Genomic DNA, 18667 nt, shown 5'->3' with positions numbered 1-18667 from the left:
CAAATTTCCCTGACAATATCTGTTGCTCTTCCTCCGCTCCAATCGGTTCTTCTGACCACGTCCTTGTCAAAGTGGACATCTCTCTAGCTATTATCAGAGAACCACCTCACCACCGTCGAGTCTGGCATTTCACTCAAGCCAACTGGCAGGGTCTTCAAGCAGCCATCAAACTTATAGACTGGTCTCCTATTGCTACTTTCTCCAACATCAACTCATCCTGGGAATTCTTTCAAAGAAACTTGCTCTCCCTCATGCACAGATTTATCCCCTCTCGTCTTCAGTTGTCCTATCCTTCCTCCCGCCCTTGGTTTACTGAAGCTTGTGGCGAGGCAGTTGTCCTGAAACAACTTGCCTTTGCCTCATGGAAAGCAAACCCAACTGAGGGTAATCTCAGTTCCTTCCATAAAGCTCGGAACAAGTGTGTATCTACCCTCAGGAGAGCCAGAAAACAACATCTTTCTAATCTCAAGTCCGAACTCGCAAACCTCTCTCCCTCCTCAAAATCCTGGTGGCGTTTAATCAAATCTGTTTCTGGTGTATGTTCCCCCTCCATCCCCTCCCTTACCTCAAATGGCCGCACTGCTGATTCCACACGTGATAAAGCTGAATGTCTAAACTCGGTGTTTGCAGCTAAATCTTGTGTCCTAAACCCATCACTATCTCTACCCACTTTACCCAGTCGCACCCAACTGTCCCTGGACTCTGTATCCTTTTCTCCTGACAAGGTGGAGAGCTTTCTTTCAAACCTCGAGTCAGATTCTGCAACCGGTCCAGACGGCATCAGCCCACGTGTCCTCAAAGCCTGCTCTTCTGTTCTTGCTCACCCTCTCTCTGTTCTATTCACCCTCTCATTTGCTCAAGGTCATCTGCCATCTGCTTGGAAATCAGCAAACATCACTGCCCTGCACAAAAAAGGTGCAAAAACAGATCCCTGCAACTACAGACCAATCAGCCTTCTCCCAATCATCAGCAAGGTTATGGAATCCATCATCTCTTCAGACATGAAATCCTTCCTCTTCTCCAATGGCTTGATTTCCGATCATCAATTTGGTTTCAGACCAGGTCACTCTACCCTGGATATGCTGCTTCTGCTCTCCCAACAATCGATGGAGGTCCTCAATGCCGGACATGGAATCAGAGCCATATCCCGAGACATATCACGTGCTTTTAACACAGTCTGGCACTCTGCCCTGCTCACCAAACTCTCTTCCTATGGTATGCAAGGCCATCTCCACTCATGGCTCGCAGACTTCCTCTCCTGTCGCAGTCAACGTGTGGTCCTAAATGGAGTTCTTTCATCCCCTCTTCCTGTCCAGGCTGGAGTTCCCCAAGGTAGCGTTCTGGGCCCTGTTCTTTTTCTGGTTTTCATCAATGATCTCTCCGACTCTCTGGAAAATCTTCTATATCTCTTTGCTGATGACTCCACCCTCTGCCGTACCATCGGTCATCCCTCAGACCGGCAAGCAGCAGCTTCGTCGCTCACTGCAGATCTGGATAAAATCACAAACTGGTCCAACACGTGGAACATGTCTTTCAATCCAGACAAATCTCACACTCTCACTATGTCTCTTCGAAAGGACCGTTAAGAAAACCCCCCCATCCACTTTCTCAACAATCCTCTGGAAGAAGTCCTTTCTTTCAAGCTTCTGGGTCTCACTATCTGCAATGACCTTTCCTGGGAAAGCCACATTTCAAACCTCGCCTCCAAAGTCAGTCGCCGACTGGGAATCCTCCATCGTGCAAAGTCCTTCCTCGGACTCCTGAGCTCCTGACCACTTACAAAGCTTTTGTCCGTAGCCTGATGGAGTACTGCTCTCCCCTCTGGGCTGGTGCTCCTGCCTCCCACCTTTCTCGGCTTCACGCTGTAGAAAGCAGGGCATTTCGGATCATCGGCACCTCCCGCAATGAGGCTGAGTCTTTGGGCCTCTCACTCAATCACCGCAGGTTGGTTGGTGGTCTTTCTGTCTTCTACCGTCTCCTCTCCAGCCTTGCCCCTCCTGCTCTCTCTGCGATTTGTCACCACCACATTTCCTCAGGGCGCTCAAGGTCCGCCAACAACCCCCTTCTGGTAAAACTACCAAAATCACGAATCACTGCTCACCTTCACTCTTTCATTCCTCTTTTTCCCGCCTTTGGAATAAACTCCCTCACTCTATTCTTTCCCATTCTTCCCTCCAGGCTTTCAAAACAGCTGTTCACCACCACCTCTTATCTTTACCCCCATCCAAATCCTCGATCTTTTCTACCCCCGAGAATCCACCCAAGCCCACTTCCTTTAAATTCCCTGCTTTCCTTCCTGAAAGTCCCTGTAATGTCCATCTTCTATTCCCCATGTTCCCCGTCCCATCCCTCTCCCTTCCACAGATCTCCTTATGTATCTGTTCCCCACTGTTTTGTCCCTCCCACTCCCGCCCCTCTTGTCTCATGCCCCCTTGATGTGTATTGTGTGTTCGCTCTTCCATGAGCCTGGACAAGGTATACAAAAAAAAATCAAAAAAATGATAAATCACTCAAGAAAGTATGGAATGAGCCAATTGGAGGGAAAAGATCAAGAGGAAGACAGAGATTACAATGGAGGGATGTAGTGGAAAGAGATTTGAAGAAAAAGGAAATGAGAGAAGAATGGAGAAGATGGATCTGAGTTGCTGATGCCTAACTGTTGGGATTGAGGTTTAATATAAAGAAGAAAAATAAAATGGCCATTGATGGATTGCATCAGTGTGGTACCTGCCCCTGAATCATACCTGCCTTTTCCCCACATTACTTGCCTCCCCTTGATCAGTGAATGCGAACCCAGCCATGTACCGTACCTCCATCCTTGACTTAGCTGGATCCAGAGTTGTGGCAGCATACATTGGATACTGTCCCAGACCTGCTTGCATCCCCGGATCTAGGAATCACAACTATTCCCAACAAGAACCAATCAACACGGACTTGAAAGGATTCAAGGTCATGCCGTTGCTATATCTAGCCATACGCTTTCCATTGTGAGAACCAGAACCAGTCTTGTGAAAATGATCGAATTTCATTTCCTCAAACTCACCAACCATCAAGGCCTGAGTCCTGATATCCCATGCACAAACTATGTGGACTCCTCTTTGCATGCTGATCCAACGTCATGATGATTGGAGCCAAATTGGCCAAACGACAGCACCACGCGAACAGTTGAAATGCTCTAACTTCCTTACTTTTTGACCCTTCTGGTATGTGACCCATCAATTTTACATAGCTGTCCACACTTTTGGAAGTGGGCACATTTGTTTTCAGATTCAGCAAGTCTTTAGCTATAGGAATCGAGCACACCGTTTCATACTGGGCCTTGTAGTCCGATGGGAATGTAGCTCCCAGGTGCGTGCCTCAGAAATCATTTTCTCGCCACATTTTCAGGCAGTGGCTGACATCTTATGAGTGAGATAATGAGGCCAGGCAGGCGAGTTTAGTTAGTGTTTAATGTAGTGGGTAGCTATTCTCACTTGCGCTCGGCATCTTGTCTTGCTCAAAGGTAAGAGTGATGACGCGTGCTCAAACATGATGACGAAAGCCCCCTTAGTCTTTTGTGTCACTCTTTGGCCTAGGTCTTGCAAACGGTGCATGGTGCCTGCTTCATTGTGAGGGTTTAAACTCTTAAAGGACATATACACTTGAGATCGACCTACCTGGGAGAAATGTCGGCTATTCAAGCACAATATGTAAGCATGTCTTTAAAGCGCATGGATACTCTGGAGTCTGCTCTTCCCTTAGCAAAACCAGTCTTCTTGAGCTGAGGTAATGTCTTCATGCATTTCCTCTAGAAGAAAGACCCAATAATATGTCGATACACAAACAGAATTTGAAAAGTTAAAACACCTTACCACGCGCAGTCTTGAGAAATAAGGATGTGGGTGGGATCTACGAGCGGCAAATTTGATTGGTCTTGTTGACGTAAAATGCCATAATATTTTCCAAGTACTGTGAAACGGAAGGGTTTTGAAAGTGCTCAAAAGGTGATTTGTGATCTACAGTGTTCAATTATAGTGTTACGGGTTCAGCAGCCAGGTCAGGAGGGGCCTCTCTGACCCACTTACAGACCTTTGACTCTGAAGCCGACGAGCCGCAGAGTCTGAACAGCCACGGACGCAGTCTGAGATGATTAATTTAGGTAGGGTCCTCATGTCCAATTCCCACATTGCCTTCACGGCAAATTAATCCCCCCCTCCCCCCCCCCAAATAGGGAACCGTGCTCTCGAGGTCCCATTACTATAAATCAAGAACGGCCGAGGATACCTAAGTGGGACGTCGGATAGTCAATGACAATCACGAAACAGCGTGGAAAAACTCCCATCCACTATTTACATACTTTGTCTCACCAAAAGGAGAAAGAGACGATCGGGCGGTTTGGTAAGCTTATATAAGCTTTAGCAAAAGATACATATTTACAGAGCAAAAGCAGTGTCACAAAGAAAGGTCTTACCCTAAAACACACAAACCCTAAAGTCATCCATCTTCCCACTAATGTACAAACACAGGCACTTCAATCACTCTGGGAAACAAGATGAGCAAGGGTGATAGACGGATTAAGAAAAGGAAGTGGGGGTATGGTGTTGACCCCGTCCGGCTCACGTGCAATGTACGAGGTGTAGGCAGGTGTGTGTAATGTGAGCTCTGAAAATAACTGTTGGGGACTCAGTTTATACTCCGCAACAGCTTGAGTCAATGAGGTGTGCGTGCTGAAAGATGCAAAGATGTAAGGTGCATGTGTAACAAGTGGAGGGAGAGAAGTCAGTTGTGAGGAGATTTGGTCGCAAAGGAACTGGTAACTATGCCTGCAAACCCACAGCTCTGTTATTGGTCCACTTGGTACTTCTCAGCTCCACTTCCCTAAATGCCTGATGTGGTTCACCTTGAACTCTTTGAACTGACACTGAACTGATGCTCGGGAATGGCGGTCAGAACTGACACTCGATTCTTCAGAACAGGTCTCTTGGATTCAACTCGACTCCCTCAACTCTCCCCTCTCACTCAGAACTCAGAACCTCTACTTCAAACTCAACTCTCCCAGAACTCTTTACGAACTGCTCGGCCAGGGATCTTATTGCCTTCGCCACTGGAAAGTTTAGGGCTGCGTACGAACGTCCGCTTTTTGGCATCCTGCCATGCCGATTAGCTAGCGCACTGTGATCTAGCTATTGTGATTCATCCTCGAAGCGTGATGGGCAGGATGGCTGGTACGGCTCAGGTAGCGCTGGTGGTTTGGCAGCGCAGCAACAAGAACATTCTCAGCGTTGTCAGTGACAAGAATGCTCGCAACATTGGCGGCCTGGTTCTGCGATGTTAAACGTGTACTAGGTATTCTATCGAGGTGTTACTGAATGGCTTTGTGTGGTTTGTGGTGCATTTTGTGGAGTGAATGTGGTACGGGATTAGAATCTGTAAAGAGATAAGAATGAGTGTTTTGAGAGTGAGGTATGGAGTTGGAGAATGAGGGAGAGAGAGAGCAATGGAGATAGTTCTATCTCCATTCACAATGCATCTTTCCCTTCCACTGATGCGAGGGGGGAGGTGTAATTTGGCTTAACAAAATACTATGGATGTATCTAAACTCCAGGGTCTCTTTATGTGTTGGATGCAACTCTCCAGGGTCTTCAAAAAACCGCAACAATATAATCCAATTGAAATGAAAATATAGATTTTTGAGGTTGCAGGAAAAAGACTTCCAGAAGATTACCACCTTTTGATGCAGCATCTTGTACACCACCTCGTTTAACATGTTACATTCAGTGTTCATGCTTGTTGTTTGTGTCCTTTACGACGTCCTTAAGAACAGTACGTTTCCTGTTCGGAAAGCTTTTCAATTTTTGTTTGACTGCCGGGCAAGCAGCAGAAAAATATTATCTCTCTCTCCTCTCTACGCTGCAGGTTCGATTTCCGACTCGTGTTCAAAAAATAATATTCAGTTGAAATTCAGCTGTTCGTCGATCATAAACTGACGTTTGTAGATGGACGGACAGACAGAAGTGAACCAATTGCTTAACCGCGCTTTTTGCTCCGTGTGCACGGGGTAATTATCAAAGCCGACGGCTTTGATCCCGATAGCTACTCCCTGAATGACATTCAGCCTTCGGTAGCATGAGCTGAATGATCTACAGTACATACAGATCATTGACTGTGTTCCACCAAGATTAGGAAAGTGTATGACACCCATAAGGGGTAAACTGAGGTTGGCAGGTAATGCAGTTCCCTAATCCCTCTGGGAGAGGTCCTCACTTTATATCATTCCACAGGTGTCCTCCTCTGCTCTGTTGAAACCAAGTTGGGTACACCAACAATCTAATGACCAGTCGTGGTTATAAATGTTTTGCTTTCTTCATTCTCTAGGCACTGTGGGAACCTGGATGTTTTTGTAAATGTGCTAAGTACTCCCCACCCATTGTTATCCTTCAGTGTGTACATTTCCTCAGCCATTAGCACTTCACATCCCGAAAGAAAATGGCCGGGAACTTTGAGTTGCTTTCATTTGCCAACACTTCATTTTCCTCATTGGCCGAATCCCATAATTTTCGTGAACTTATCGACGTTGTGCCTTTTATTTCCGGGCATTCGTTACTCTCTTTTTTTTTTCTTTTTTTTTTCCAGCCTTTTCACCAACAGTCCATTGAACCTTTTTGTGCATTTCCAGGTCCAAAAAATAAAGGTACAATCTTTGAGATCAGTGTTTAATGCAATTAGAGTTATCTTTTCCCAAAAGGATAACTTTCCGCTGCTCCTTGGGTTGGTTGTACTACTGGCTACTGGTGGTGGTGCATTTAGCCTTCTTCGGGGTTGGGGGGGAGGGGGGGACTGGTTGAAATTCAAAAGATCCGTATTAAAAATGAAGCACGACCAACGAGAACAGCTACTCAGCAGGTAAGGCTCAGGTCTGACATTTCACACGACACACAAGGAACTTTGGCGCAGGAGGAGGCCATTTGGCCCATTAGGCCTGCACTGCACCAACCCAACCCCAGTATTGTCACCCATCCACACACCAGCTACCTACCATGCACACAAGCTAATATCCCCCATATCCTTCTATCTCCAATGCATCCAGGTACCTATCTAAATCACATTTAAACGTATCCACCCCCTCCACTGCCACTACCTTTCCAGGGAGACCATTCCATGCATTACCATCAGGTCAGGTCAGGTATGGGAGCATGTGCCAGAACAGCGCGTCGCTGCGTCCACTTTCCACCGGTACTCCAGGGGCCTCCGTCTGGCCATCCCCCAGGCAGATGCCAGGCCCATCCCCATCTCCTTGAGATGCTGGTCAACCTGCTGCAACCACGAGGCACGTGGTCGGCTCATTGGCCTCCTCCACTCACGAGACTCCCTCGCTGAGAGAATCTGGTGAGCAGGATCAGCGTCAGGAAAACGAGCCACATGTCCATACAGCCGCAACTGATGCTCACGGACTATGCAGGAAACAAATTTCATCCGAGTTTCTATGACCATCTCTCCGACTGAAAGACCGCAACCTTAAAACTGTCCTAACTCTCATCTTCTTTACCCTCAAGCTATGACTCCTGGACATAACACTGTCCACTCTGCTGAAAAACTGCACTTCACCCATCTTGTCCACATCCTTCATTATCTTAAACATCTCGATCACAGCCCCTCCGCAATCGCCTCCTTCCTCATTTCAACCACAGTCTGCTTTTTTATATATACAAAGTCGAGGCTCATGGAAAAGCTAGAATGTAGAATGGATCAGGACATAACAAAACAAAAGGACCAGTAGAAAGAGAGGGGGGAACACACCAACAGCAGGTTTGAGGGACAAACAGAGGGACACTTGGATGAATGTGTGGTAGGGAAGAACACATGGGCTGGATAAGATGGATACATCTGCAAACTCTCAGGAATGAAAAACTGGAAACTTGGAAAGAGGTGGGCTTGGGGTGGGAAAATGGGCATATGAAGGATGAAGATTCTCTATTGGGAATGATCTGAGGTGGTGGAAAACAGCTATCTTGAAGACCTGGAGGGACGAATAAGATTGAAGAGAATGTGGAAGTTGGTTCCACAATCAGCAAAAAAAAGGAAGAACAAATGAGTGGAGATGAGCAGTGATCCTGGATTAAGGTAGTCTCACCAGATAAAGGTTGCTGACAGGCCGTACGTGCTCTATGAAAATCTCGAGGCTGAAGTGAGTGGGGGGGGGGGAGTGGAGAGCATGAAAGAGCAGTGGGTGCAAGCCCAGAAAGGAGGCATGAGACGACAGGCATACCACAAATCTGCAATATATAAGTGATCGGCCCATAGACTCAGCTTCATCATGGGAGATTTCAATGATCTTAAAGTCCTTGGTTTGTACGGCATCTAGCTGAGCAAGGTGTGAGGCAGGGGAGCGAGCCCAGAGGGGAGAGCAGTACTCCATAGAGCTGTGGATGAAGGCCTTGTAGGTGGATAAGAGTTCTGTTGTGCCAAGGAAGGACTTTGTACAACAGAAGATGCCCAATCAGTGACTACCTTTGGAGGCCAACTTAAAACGAGTGGAGTCAGCTGTGATTCCATTTGAAGTGAGGAAAGGGATTAGATGGAACGGGACCGTACACCAGGGACAGACTTAACAAGTTTCCACCAGGTTTTAGAGGAGGGAGACAAGTTTGAAACTTTATTCTCGAGGTTGGACAGATGTTGTTTTCTGGCTCTTCTGAGAGTGGACACACACACACACACACACACACACACACACACACACACACACACACACACACACACACACACACACACACACACACACACACACACACACACACACACACTTGTTATGGGCTGTGTGGATTGAGCAGAGATTGCCTTCAGTCTGATTTGCCATCCAGGAAGGGAAGGCAAGTTATTTAAAGGCAAGTGCCTCACCACAGGATTCAGTGTACCATGGACGGGAAGAAGGGTATAGTAAGATAACTGAAGACGAGATGGGATGAATAACAAGACATTGGCCAAAAATGTTTCTAAACGACTCCTTGTTTGCATCATTAGTGGCTGGTAACCGTCTCCAGTGGTTGTCGGCTCACTCCACCAGTGCACTGCAATGATTTGGTCTTCAGCCAGGGTCTACCAAGTTGGCAAGTTGCAATGACTGCAGAATGCAGGGTTTTAAATTGCTTTCCATCTGCAACGACATATTAGACAAATGGAGTACAGTGCATCTCTCAAAAGGAACTTCAATGCAATAGGCGGCCATTCGCCGATCAAAGCATGTGCTGTAGTTGCCAACATATGGTTGTTTGTCCGTTCTCCATCCTTTTTTTTCATTTATTAATGTTGAGCGTTGAGCAACGAAGCAGCATATTCAACTGAGAATCATTTTTAAGCCTTTGGTATGACTCGGTTGGGTTCAGACTGCCGACCTCCCAGGCTCCGAGCAGACGCTCTAACCATTGGGCTATTGAGTCATTGAAATACCTGCACAAAGGACTTTTGACGGGGAGTGGAAAAAGAGAAGAGAGAGAGAGAGATTTAGGGTAAAAGTGAGATGAGGGTGGGAGTCAGGGGAGGGAGGGAGAGAGAGAGAGAGAGAGAGAGAGAAGAGAGAGAATGAATATCTGCTTGTTCAGCAGTACCTTGTTAATTCAATCCCTTCCTCATAAACCTCAATGACAAGTGGGTGAGGGACCTCCTCTGCTTTGCCTGCTCTGTTTCTCTGCCAAAATGCATGAACTAACTTCAATAACACATTCTATTCCACCGCAGTTATATGATTATTGTGGATGGGTTTTTGGGCTCTTCGTTCTCTCTCTCTTTCTCCGGATGGATTGCAGAATATGCACGTATTCATGAACAACCTGGCACAGCTTGGAGATCTGATTGGCAGGTAAGGTACGGACGATTGTGTGGCAGCGTGTATTGGCTCGAGCGTCCTTGGACATATCCTCAAACTTGTAAACACTGTCACTTACCATGCAACTTGTTTTCGCTTTTGGTCTTTGTCCTCGTCAATTTTGTCAAAGCGGACACTTGCAGAGAAAAAGTCCATTGTTTTAGTAATGGCTTATGGCACCCGTAGCACAGGGTGCCAGATCTGATGAAAAAGTGCGGTGCTGCACCCGACAGCTCCCTCTCGGATCACTCTTGGCCAGACCTTCCGCTGGATCATAACACAACGGAAAGGCTCTCGGGCGCAGCCTTTTCAGCCCATTGTTATTTCAGGCTGCAGGAGGGCAGGGATGTTTGGGAGGCCAAGCGAGAGCAACGTCGGCACAGGAAAGGCAAAAGATGCTTGAACAAACAGGCTGCTCTCTCAATGATTAAACTGGATGCAGACTCAGCAGTGACAATCGCCGCACAATGAAAACCAAAATCTGAAGGAATCATGTTTTTGCAACATCATTGTGGATAGAAAAATCTGTCTTATTTTTGCTACGGGTGGTTTTGGATAAAACAAATAAGTGCAGCATCAAATTGATAGGGTCACCTTTCATCGTAGACCTGGCCTCCGATTGATGGAGCAACTTATGTTGACAAACGCATATTCAACTGAGATTCGAGTACGAATCTCACCCACTGATTGTATCATGCCGCTGCTCATTGGAGCTAGGTGCGCAGTGGCCAGCTCTTTTCAATAGGCATCATGGGATCTCTAACATCAATCAGCTATAATGCTTACTGATGTGCCATCCGGCCTGAAGTTCCTTCTGACGGATGCTGTACGAATTGATGCATTAAACTTCCTGCCTGCGAAGCACCAAGGTGACGGTTTATCGTCGGGTCAGCAATCAAACTCAGACTAGATAGGTCAAAGGCAAAGCGCACTACTTCTGAGCTATCACGTCAACCCACATAGCCACTTAGAATTGCCAATGACAGTTTTAGGCCAGGGAGGATGGTTATACAGGGGTAAGGTGGTTCACCCACACCTGGAATTTGCCCAGGGGGTACTTGCCAAAAACTGCTTTTTCTTGTCAATGGAACCGTAGGATTTATAACTACCTTGCACTGCTAGTTTAGCATCATCTTTAAATTAAAGCATGCTACACCCTGCAGCGCTGTAATAGATTTCAATAGAGTCTGAATTCATGCGTGATCGAAGCCAAGAGGTAATCTCACTAGAGCTGTGTAATCATGCCACCCTGAAATAATAACTCGACATTCCATGAGAGACACACCTGGGTTTCATTTGAAGAAGTGGTTCCTGCTGTTTCTCAGCATAGATAAGAGAGCAGCTATCATACATCTACATTCCACGCTCCATGTGCAGAAAGGACACTGAACATGAGAAAAATCCGAAGACTTTGGTGGGTCTCGATCTGGCTTACTCACATATTGTCTGTTGTCAAATGTCGACATTGATATGTTACATATTTCCAAGCCAGCGGGAATTTTTTTGTATACAGATTTCAGGTTCATGGAGGAACTAGAACGCAGAATGGACCAGAACATAACAGAACGATAAAGAACAGTGGAAATAGAGGGGGGGTGGGGTAATGGGGTCATATATCAACAGCAGGGGAGGTGGACAAAATAGAAGGAGAGGAAGAAAATACATAGGGAAGAAAAAGAGCAAGGTGTGCAGGAGGACACAGGAGGTGAACAAGCTAGATACAGGCTCAAACCCACAGTCACAGAAGTGGGAAAGAAAACTGGGGAAGAAGTAGAAATGGAACAAAAAACACAGCAAGTTGGTTCCACGGTAGAGTGGGGTGGAGACAAAGCTCAGCAAGGGCAGAGGGTGCAAGAGCAAGACAAGAAAGGAGGTGGTAGGAGACTGAGAGACCACTGGCCTGTCCGTGTTGTAAAAGTGACAAGCCCAGAAATTCAGCTTCATCGTGAGAGATGCTCATGATTTTGAAGGCCTTGGTTTCCACGGAGTCAAGCTGAGCAAGGTGTGAGTCAAGGATGCCAGCCCAGATGGGGAAAGCAGTAAACCATCAGGCTGCTGACGAAGACCAAGTTAGTCGATAGGAGTTCAGATATGCCAGGGAAAGACTGCATGAAGGATGATACTCAACAGTTGATTTTGGAGGCCAACTTCGTTTTCAAGTTTTCCCAAGAAAGATCATGTCTGATGGTCAGGACTAAGAGTTTGAGTGACTTTCTTCAAGAGGTTTGTAAAGGAAGTGGATGGGAGGGTTTTTCAAGATGGTTCTTCTGGAGAGAGGGTGGGATTTGTGAGGAATGAAAATCGTATTACAAGTGTTTGACTGACTCGTGGTTTTATCAAGGGTTAGCGAGGGATAGGACTGCTTTCGTGTCGATCTGAGGGAAGATATATGCTATGGCAGAGGGTAGAGTCATCAGCAAAGAGATAAAGAAGATTTTCCTAATAGTCAGAGTGATCGTTGATGAAGACTACGAACAGGACTGGGCCCAAACCACTGTATTGGAGCACTCCAGCCTTGACAGGAAGAGGAGATGAGAGGGTCCCATTGAGTGCTGCATGTTTACGACAAGAGTAGAGAAGTCGTTAGTCCACGTGTCGAGGTGGCCTTCAACACCAAAGGCTGAGAGTTGGGAGAGCAAGGTGGGGTGTCAGACTTTCTAATCCAAGTGACAAGGTTAGAAGCTGCAATCACCCCTGAAACAGGGAGCAACATATGACTTGTGCATTAAGTTTGGGCCCTTAAAAATTCAATAGTTATTTTTTAACTTCCAGATAAGTAAACACTTTCTGGGGGGATTTAGGTGTTTACTGGTCTCATCTCAGCACCTAATTCATGGTGTTTGGATGCCAAATCGGAGCTCTCATATGAGCCTTGACAATGTATAGCAAAAAAAATAATTGAAATCGCAATTGCACTGTATTGATTTTTCCAGTTTTTCTTCAAAAAATTTTTGGTATACATAGTCGAGGCTCGTGATAGAGCTAGTTCGAGTACACCAAACGGATCGGGACACAACAGGACAAAAGGAGTAGTAGAGAGAGAGAGGGGGAAACACCAACGGCAGATTTGAGGGCCAAGATAGAAGGAGACGTGGACAAACAATTGGTGTGGGGAGGAATGAGGGGCAGGAGAGGATGCATATGGTGGATGCAGAGGGACACTCCAAAGAAGGAAAACTGGAAATTTGGAATGAGGAGGGATTAGGGTGGGGTTAACAAGGGTAGAAAAGATCATGCTTTTGGATTGGGGGTGATCTGAGGTGGTAGTGAACAGCTGTCTTGAAGACCTGGAGGGAAGAATGACATTGAAGAAGATGTGGAAGTTGGTTCCATATGTGGGGGAAAAAAGAGGAAATAATGAGTGGAGGTGAGCAGTGATCCTGGATTTAGGTAGTTTCATCAGAATGGGGTTGGTGGTGGAGCGTGTGTGTGCCTTGCAGAAACCTGTGGGGTAGTGGAGGACAAAGCACATCGAGAGCAGAGGATGCAAGGCCAGAATGGAGGTGGTGGAGGACAGAGAGACTGGCCTGTCTGCAATTGCGAAGTGACAGGCCCATAGATTCGGCTTCATCATGGGAGATTTCAGTGATCTTGAAAGCTTTGATTTCCACAGCGTCAAGCTGATCAAGTTGTGAGGCAGGGGAGCCAGCCAAGAGAAGAGAGCAATACTCCATTAAGCTTCAGATGAAGGCCTTGTAGGTGGATATGAGTTCAGGTATGCTAAGGAAGGACATTGCACGATGGAGGATGCCCAGTTGGTGTCCGGCTTTGGAAGCCAACTTTGAAATGTGTTTTTCCCAAGAAAGGTCATGGCTGATAGTGAGACCCATGAGTTCGAATGGCTGAACCTCCTCCAAGGATTGTTAAGAAACTCGATGGGAGGGTTTTCCAGAAGGTCCTTTCAGAGAGTGATTGTGAGAGTGTGAGATTTGTCAGGGTTGAAACACAAATCCTAATTGTTTACTAATATCCTTGTAATTAACTTCAAAACACACTGATCTCCTTGTTTTGCAAGCTCCTCCATAAGCCTTAAACACTGTCTGAACGAGAGTTTGTAAGGCCTAAGTCACATTTGCCACGGTGGTCGTGGGGTCGACAAAATCTACGGCCACCAGCAATTATAAGGTGGCCGCAGTATTTCCACGGTCACACAATGTAGCAGTCACATCTGTTTTTATTTTTCGGGGAGCCGCACGGCGTATTTAGAAATTGTGGAGACCGAAAACGTGGGGGTGCCATACGGTCTTTGATTTGATGTCGCACGGTGACCTTAGGGCGTCCCTGCGGCGGCCATAGAATTTTATAGGCAGACGCAAGGTGCCCGCAAGACGACCGCAGGGGGAACGCAGGGGGGCCCTAAGGCAAACGTGCGGCCAGACAGACGGTAACCAGTGGGTTTATTTTTTTTGTTTGTTTGTTTTTTTTTACCAATTATTTTGTTTCGGCTTGTCGAATTGCTACGGCGAACGTAGAAATGAAAAAAGTTATAACTCCTCGTTATAATTCCACGGCGACCCCTACGGCCTGTAAAATATAGCCAAACGGCGTAGGGCCACCCTGAGGCCACCACAGAAACTCGCGGCCGCCGCACGTTTCTGTCAATTCAGAGGGGGTACGGCCGCAGTATCCTCGCCGTAGAGCAAATGTGACTTAGGCCTAAGCACGTTACCCCCACTCTGTCTTGAGAAATGAGGACATGGGCGGGGTCTACGAGCGGCAAATTTGATTGGTCGTGATGACATAAAATGCCGCAACATATTGTCCAAGTACTGCTAAATGGAAGCGTTGTGAAAGTGGCAAAAAGGCGATTTGTGTTCAATAATGAAATAAAATAAAGGGTATTAAAGGTGGAATAAATTAAAAAAAAATCCAGAAGTTTACCGCCACACCTTATTTTAACACGTTGCATTCGTTCTTCGTGCCTGTTGTTTGTGTTCTTTATGACGTCTTTATAAACAGTAAGTTTCCTGCTTGGAATGATTTTTAATTTTGCTTGACTGTCAGACAGCATGGTGAGGGAAAATATTGTCTTCCTCCTCTCTGTGCATGTGCGATCGGGACAAATTTGTAGCCAAAGTACTGTTAAATTACTGGTTCGTTTTCTGATTCATGTTCAAAATATAAAACTGCATTGAACTGAAACTAAGTTGTTCCTCGATCATAAACAGACATGTAGACAGACAGACAGACAGACAGACAGACAGACAGACAGATGAATCAATTGCTTCACCCCGCCTTTCACGTCACGCGCGTGGGGTAATTATTCAAGTAAGAGCATTTTTCATTGCCATGCTTAATTGTACCCTTGCTGGTATCTCCTATGATTTCTCATGAGGTCTGAAAGAGACTTCCTGATATTTTAATCACATCTCATGACAAACTTTTGTTAGAGTAATCATTTAAATTGCTTTGCTTATTGACTTCTGTGGGTGTACTTTACCATGTGCGTTCAAATTTTTCAATTGGTGTTCCCAGGCTGTGTCGACGCGACATCTGGAAATCATTATAACTTCTCAAATTCGGAGGCTGAAAACAGTAAAAACGCTCCGTCGCTCCTCCATGAGAAAGAAAAGATTCCACCATAACCTGAAAAAGCTTTCATGCCTGCATCTGGAAATGTTTGAACATCAAGATGGTACCACCCAGGTAGCCCTAAACCAAGCAACTTCGTGAACGTGACCCTGGTCCTCACTCCTAACTCTGCGGTACGGTCAACGCAACCTTTGGCGATAGTTTTGCTTACACGGTATAATTAATATGTGATATCTTTGAATGAAAAAGTGAACTGTCTAAAGTTTGACTTCAGAAACAACCAAAGCAAAGATAATGTGGCTAATCATAGCCCTCGACCTAAGCAAGAGGCACATGTTTAGTAAACATACAGGAGAAAGGAAACATTTCCAAGTGTAGAAAGGTCAGTTTTACTTTCTGTGATTGGTTGAACTGTCGTTCTGCTAAAAATAACAAACACGTGAATGCACCCTGTGGTCCAAATAAAAAAATAAAATGGCGAAACCCCATATTTTTCTCAAAAGGCTGTTGGCTTCTCGGTAAATGCCAATTTTGAGTTAGAAACACTGGCTTCTTGTTTGAGACGATCATTTGCCCAATCATACAACAAATAATCCTAAATTTGCCCGTTACATGTTCAAAGCTGAGAAACAGATGTACCAGCACACACTTCAAAAGATCCAATGGTAGTTGGGGAACATTTCATTTGAGCCCCAGAGGGGGTGAAATTGATTTCGCAAACACAGAGTGACCTCTTCATTGGTGTTTAACCCCAAAATCGTCTGGCTTGGTCCCTACAAATGAAATCAGCTCGGAGTTCATTTCAGTCTTAACCAATGAGGGAAACAGAAGTGATGCTGTCGATTTCAGTGTTGGTTGGAAACGTAATGAGCAAATCCTAGGAACCAACACCACGAGAGAAAAACCGAATTATCCACTTCTACTCACTGCTAAAGGTTGATGACTTTGTCTAGTTTGAACGGTGTCACATAAGCTGTTAAGCTTGAGTGCGGGTGGATACGGGCACTAGTTCAAAAAGAAGCAAGAAATGGTACATCACCAGTTGACCAATTTGGCATCGTGTCCGCAAAATAATATGATTCACTCAATGGTGCGGGTGTCATAAGTATCCGGTGCCCGTGGGAATAAGTTGCTCTTCAAAAAGGGGTACGATAATAGAAGTCCCGCAGTTAAAAGGAGTGAAAGCCCACCGTAGATGGTGAGCCGTGACGTGGCCCATGGTACGGAGCTCCGTCAGGCAAGAGAGGACATGCTTCGCTGAAGACAGGACTGCGAATGTGGTTTAACTCCAGTGTACTCCAGAGAACTCCCGTAAACTTCAGTAAACTTCTGTTTAACTCCAGTAAAACTCAAATCTGTGAATCATTTACATGACAGTGTTAAATAGTGAGCTTCCAGTCAAGGAGGTATCGTCACCCTTCAGTTGAACCTTTCCTTTCTGCTCATGCCTGAGGGGGGGAGGGGGTCCCAGAGTTCGGTAGTCATGTGGGGCAAGATGATTGGTTTGAAGCTAGATGAGAAACCATGCCTACAATATATATATATATATATATATATATATATATATATCTCTCTAGTGCAGCCTGTGGCTGCTGGTTGCATCATTGGTTGGGATGTGGCTATGCCACTGATGCAGTGTCCCCCTTACCAGTACACTGGTGCTCATTTTGCCGACCTCGGAAGGATGACAGGCTGAGTCAACCTCCTGATGTATTTTAATTCAGTGGCCAACAGGGCTTGAACTCAGGACCCTCGGATCCCAAGCCACCACCCTAACCACAAAGCCAACACCAGGCTTACACTACTGCTATTGGTTGGACAATTAAATGGAACAAAATTCATGATTTAAAAGTACTCACAAATTGGCACCAATGAAAAATACACTACACCATGAAGGAAGCTTCATTGGACAATATGTTTTGCAAATCAAATTGCACTAAAACTGGTCAATGCCCACCCTTTAAAAACAAGCTCAAATGAGCTCATATCCTCGTCCTCTTAATGATGATGTCATAAAAACGAATATGACGTCATTGTGATGTATCAGGTTTGCGATAAATTATCTGTGCTAATGCCCAGCTTGATTCCCGCAAACAAAATTCAAACAGCTTGCCTAGTTTCGGAGATAATGGTAAAGGCGATTTCAATTAGCGGAGATATTTTGACGTTTATCCTCGGAGATTATCACACGTGCGGGAGGGGGAGCTGGCAATGGCGGAGGGACGGCGACACAGAAATGGATGCACAGGGGGGTTTATACTCGAACCCTACAACAAATGCACTGACACAACCACTTAAAATGAACACATTTAATGAAAATTGACAAATATTTGCAAATATCAGAATATAACAATGCATGAGGGAAATTAAAGTCTGAGTCGAGGTGCCTCGACACACAGACTTAAATACAAACAAAGGGGAAACAAAATAAAAGAAAACCCCTCCTTCATTGTGCCACTGAGCTTGGCCCAGAGATGGTCTTTGTGGAACTTGGAATTGAGGCGCGTCTACTTCCATGTGTAGACACGCGCAAAATGGCGCCAAGCCGCTCCCTCACAGTGGATACGTTTGTACATCAGGAAATTCGTGAGTGGTATTCAACACCAAGACTCAGAAACCCTGTGCAGCTGCTTCGTGCATCGATCGTCCTCACCGACCTGCGATTTGACATACACGAGGCTTAGGGTCCGTTTCTCACGACCCAACCAAGAGCCAAAGGCTAGCGTCTTGCTTCACCACGCAAGCCAAATCACTTCAACACGAACACAAGAATCGTGCCATCTTCTTCATGTGTCAAAGGAAAGGTCAGATCAGGTATGGGAGCATGCGCCGGAGCAGCGCTTCGCTGCGTCCACTTTCCGCCGGTACACCAGGGACCTCTGTCTGGCCATCCTCCAGGCAGATTGCCTGGATACGGTCAATCGTTGACCTTTGGTGTAAAGCCTGACTGCTCTGGACGCTGGTGCTCAAGCAGATGGTGGCAAATCTGATCAATAATTATCCGAGGAAAGACCTTGCCCGGCACTGAGAGCAGCATCACCCCACGGTAGATGTTGCAGTCTTGGCGATCACCCTTCCCTTTCCAGAGAGGGACAACAAGACCCCTCTTCCAGTCAGTTGGGATGATCTGAACTCAATATAAACAAATCTAAAACCATGCCGTGGGACTAATGACTCACCCTGTAGATTCCTTGTGAAAATTCCGTCATATTTTGTCCAATACTGCAAAACGAAAGGTTTTTGAAAGTGCCAAGAAGATGATTTGTGTTCTGCAGTGTTAAATTAATAATTCTG

General features: G+C 45.9%; 1 protein-coding gene and 1 long non-coding RNA gene across 3 annotated transcripts in view; one reads left to right on the top strand and one right to left on the bottom strand.

Annotated features, from left to right (window-relative positions):
• LOC147020649 (uncharacterized) overlaps window positions 1–18667 on the bottom strand; it is a 39519-nt gene that overhangs the window by 18133 nt on the left and 2719 nt on the right. The gene's annotated exons all lie outside the window — the stretch shown is intronic.
• LOC147020648 (uncharacterized) overlaps window positions 9638–18667 on the top strand; it is a 28040-nt gene continuing 19010 nt past the window's right edge. Inside the window, exon 1 of the transcript XR_015061913.1 lies at window positions 9638–9835. The gene's annotated coding sequence lies outside the window, so the exon portion shown is untranslated. The remainder of the gene's footprint in view (window positions 9836–18667) is intronic.

Source organism: Eptatretus burgeri, chromosome 9, assembly GCF_056783735.1.
Source record: "Eptatretus burgeri isolate ZD-2024b chromosome 9, Ebu_testis_v1, whole genome shotgun sequence".
In the NCBI taxonomy this organism is placed as follows: Eukaryota; Metazoa; Chordata; class Myxini; order Myxiniformes; family Myxinidae; genus Eptatretus; species Eptatretus burgeri.
Note: the sequence above shows the minus strand (reverse complement) of the source record. Positions and strands in the feature narration are given on the sequence as shown.